Genomic DNA, 4,548 nt, shown 5'->3' with positions numbered 1-4,548 from the left:
AGAGAGAGAGAGAGAGAGAGAGAGAGAGAGAGAGAGAGAGAGAGAGAATATGAATGCTAGCTAGTTTGGATACCCATGAAGGCCAGAAGAGGGCATCAGATCCTTTGAAGCTGGACTTACAGGCAGTTGTGAGGCACTGACATAGGTGCTGGAACCTGAACTTGGCTCCTCTGGAAAAGCACCAAGTCCTCTTAACTTCTCAGCCATTTTTCCAGCCCTTCTCTTTCTATTTTATGGAACAGTTTAAGGAGTGTTACCTCTTCCTTAAATATATGGTTGAGAATCCATATCTACATGTGGCTCCTCTCCCTGTCTGTCTGTCAGGGACCTATCTCACTCTTCTTCCCTCAGTCTGGTATTATGGACTACTGATATGTATTGTGTTTCTGTTGGATGCAGTATTCTATAGTTATTTGTTAAGTCCATGTGCTAGCCACTGTGAAAATGCTACAGTGGAGACCATTACCCAGGGCTATATGGTGAAAACCTGTTTCAACAAATAAAAATAAACATAAATAAATAAAAACTAAGACGAGAACAAATTGTTCTTCTGATCACCACAGGAACACCATAGCACACAAACCAATGTAATAAAAATGTTAAGCACTTGCCGTGGTTGTGCAAGAAACATGGAAAATTACATGTATTCTGTATGAAAATCAGTGAAAACCAAAACCTTATTGGACATTCAGTTGGCTCTTGTCTTCTTTTTTCTCTTAATTATCTTTTCCTTCTAATATTAAAAAGGTCATTTGCCACTCCCACTTTCTTCTCAATAAGACACCATATTCTTCCTCTAGGTCACTAAGACCCACGTTTGTGTACCCCTAAGAATTGTTTTTCCAGAGCTGGGGAGATGGCTCCATGGTTAAGAGCACTCATTGCTCTTGGAGAGGACATGGGTTTCACTCCAAGCACCTATGTGGCAGCTCACAATCATCCGTACACACACTGACACACACACACTCAAAACTAAAAATTTTTAATGCTTTTTAACACCAATAGAACTAGGTTAGTGAGATGACTGATAAAAGGTGTACTTTGATCATGTACTATGGGACACATGTTAATAAGGAAAATTAGCATTCTGAAACAAAGTAGTGATTTCAAATTTCAACCCTCAAATCGCCCTGTGTAAAAAACAGTAACTGTTTTTCTCTATAGTTTTTTTTTCTATTTACAGACTTAATCCCCTAACTGGCAACAAGTTAGATTTAGTTAACATATATCAGAGAGATATATTTGATTCATGTGATATTAATACTGGGAGATGGGACACCTGGTCCCCAAGAGTCTGTTTTCATCTCAGCTGTCATTCAGTTACCAACTTCTTATTCAGTACCTATTTACTGACTTGCCCAAGATTCCATTCCACTGCTAGCTTGAGTCAGGGAAATTGTGGTGTGCTATCTAGGACCCCATGTGACCTGGACTTGCCACAGAACCATTGACATGTCTTCAGGCCACACTGTGGCATGCAGGACTCTGTAAGCTGTCACAGACTCATGTCCACCACACAGCATTCTTCACTGAGTAGTGTGAAGGGTCTTAGGCTGAGAGCTCAATGGCACACTAATGTTGACTGTCCTCATAGATTTATTAGAAAGGTGATTAACTCCATAGACAGACAGACAACAACAGCATGAGGGGTCCCTGGCGAGAGTTGAAATCCATGAGGCAGAGGAGGGGCCCTTCTTGAAAGTGCAGAGGAAAGGGGCAGTTGCACGTAGTCAGGCCATGTCTGAAACTAGGGCAGCAGAGACAAGGGAGGGAATGCTGGAGTAAGAATCTGTAACTCTGAGGGTGTGGAGAGGAGAGTATTTAGTTAAAGTGAGGCTGCCTAGCGTGTGAACGGGAGATGTGATGCCAACAGTACCCCTCTGATGTGGAGGAGCCTGGTCACCTGACATGTAACTTCCACGGGGACAAGAGTGACACTTGTCATTCTCCTGGAGTCCAGGCGCCTGAGAAATCTATTTCCAGATTTCTAGTAGAATGTCTCTCCCTGCTGCAGCAAGGATCCCGCAATCAACCATAAGAATGAGGGTAGAGAGGGCTGCAGGTGGGCATAACTTAAACAGCTTCTGGCCTGGGAATGAACCTTTCCTTTCAGTAGCCCTGGGGCCCAGGGAATCTGTAGCAGATCGACGGCCAAGCTCTTGGTATGGTTTGTCCACAACTGGGATGCTAGGGAGAAAAGGGGAAGCCAGCTTCTGGGAAGTGTGGCTTGATCAAACCCTATCTCAGAATTCAAGAATCTGAGATCTCCTTGAGTTCCAACTTGAGAACATTCTAGATTCTAGATGGCCTCTCTACCTAGTTCCACAAACAGCTGCTGTTTCTGTCATGTCCCTTTCCCCATGGGACATACTGAGTGTCCCTTTCAGCAGCTTGCAGGTTTGCTCCTTCACTTCTGCCAGCCAGCCCATCTTTTCCTCTCTGAAGACAAGAAGCTTCTCATTGGCTCGTATTACAGTAAATCCTGCATTACTGTGCTGAGTCCTCCTCAACGTTTATGAGAAAAACATTACAAAGATGCTGCTTGCATGTGAGCTAAAGTTAGACACCACACAGGGGCTTCTAAAGCCACAGAAGTTTGTGAAAGTAATTTTCCATTACAAAGATCATTTCTGAGTCATTCCTCTGATAGGAAAGGTAGGATTTTCTTTCGTAGTTAAGGTTTTTACCTTAAGCAGATGAACTACATGTTCACCTTCTTGTTTACAGTCATCCAATGATGACTTTATCTAGGATCTGAAGTGTAATTACAGAATGTACTGGAGTCAGGCTGGAGCCATACCTCAGTGATAGAGCACTTGCCTAAACGAGAGAAAGCCCTAGGTTCATTCCACAGTTCTATAGAAAGTAAAAAGAACAATATCAACCAACCAGACCCCCTCAAAGTTCCCAGGGACTAAGCCACCAACCACAGAGTACACATGGGGAGACCTGTGGCTCCAGCTGCATATGTAGCAGAGGATGGCCTTTTTTGCATCAACGGGAGGGGAGCACCTTGATCCTGTGAAGGACCCAGGGTAGGGGAATCTAGGGCACTGAGGCAGGGGTTGGTGGGTGGGTGGGTGGGTGGGGGAGCACCCTCATTGAGGGAGGGAGTGAGGGAAGGGATAGTGAGTTTTTGGAGGAGAAAATGGGAAGGATGATAACATTGAAATAACCAATAAAAAATATGGGAAAAAAGTAAAAATGGATAGGAAACGACGTAGAATTGTGGGATCATTTATCCAAGAGTTTACTCATTTCTTTTTTTACTTCTCTTTATGAAAACAATAAAAATTTGACAATTATTTCCTTTTTTATCCCCAGGTATATGTATGGGGGGACAGGGGACAAAACCAGATCCACGCACTTTCTCCCCAGGCATCGAAGGGTCTTTTTAGAAAACAAATTCCAGGGTCTTCGATGACTCAGTGGTTAAGAGCACTCTTCCAGAGAACCTGGATTTGCTTCCCAGCACCCACAGAGGACCCAATGCACTCTCTGGCCTCTGCAGGCAATACACATAAATAGCGCACAGACATACATACAGGGAAAATATCCCATACACAAAACAATAAATAAATCTTTAAAAAGAAAAGAAGCTCTGATGTTAAAGTGAGAAGTTAAATAGTCAAATGGGAGTGTGGTTAGAAAACTGCCCCAAAGGATAGGCAGTTTTCATCAGTGTGCTCTCTCTCTCTCTCTTTCTCTCTCTCTCTCTCTCTCTCTCTCTCTCTCTGTGTGTGTGTGTATGTGTGTGTGTGTGCCTGTCTGTCTCTCTTTGTATCTCTCTGTGCCTCTGTCTCTCTTTATATCTCTCTGAGTCTCTGTCTCTCTCTTTGTCTCTCTGTCTCTCTCCCTCTTCCTCTCCTCTTCTCCCTTCCCCCCTCCCTCTGCCTCTCTCCCTGCCTACCCCCACAGTCCTTATACTTGCTGCGTGAATGCTCCATCACGGATCTCTATTCCTCAGCCTGATACAGAGTTTTAAAGACATTCGGGGTTCTAAGTATGGTGGTACTGCCTGTAATCCTGACACTCAGGAAAGAAATAGGAGAATAGCTAGTTGAAGGCCAACATGAACTACATAGTGAGACTTCGCCTCTAAAACACACGAACAAAAACAAAGTGTGGAATTCAAGAAGAAAGAGTACCAAGCCCCCTTTTGCCATTTACACTGTATGTACAGGTTGTGATGGTGTGTCTGTCTGTCCGTCTGTCTATAGTCTGTCTGTCTCTCCCTCTCTGTCTCCCCCCCACCGTGTTGCCTATGTATCTATTTTGGGTGGGTCAGAGAGAAGGAGAGACTGAGGTGAAAGAACTAGAGAAGTCAGCCACCCATTCCAGCAGCTGTCTAATATCTGCATGTCACACAGAAGGGGAAAAAACTGCCTCGAAACTGTCACAAATGTGATGCAGCTATTGAACGTGCATGATGTTACAGAACTACATCTGTATGCACCAGCAGGCACAACCTATGCTAATAACTCTTCTGGATTTATTCTTGTTGATTTACTCATCTAATAAATATTTATCAATTCCCTATCCTTTAGG

This window comes from Grammomys surdaster, unplaced genomic scaffold (genome assembly GCF_004785775.1).
Source record: "Grammomys surdaster isolate TR1022 unplaced genomic scaffold, NIH_TR_1.0 125985, whole genome shotgun sequence".
NCBI classification, from domain to species: domain Eukaryota; kingdom Metazoa; phylum Chordata; class Mammalia; order Rodentia; family Muridae; genus Grammomys; species Grammomys surdaster.
Note: the sequence above shows the minus strand (reverse complement) of the source record.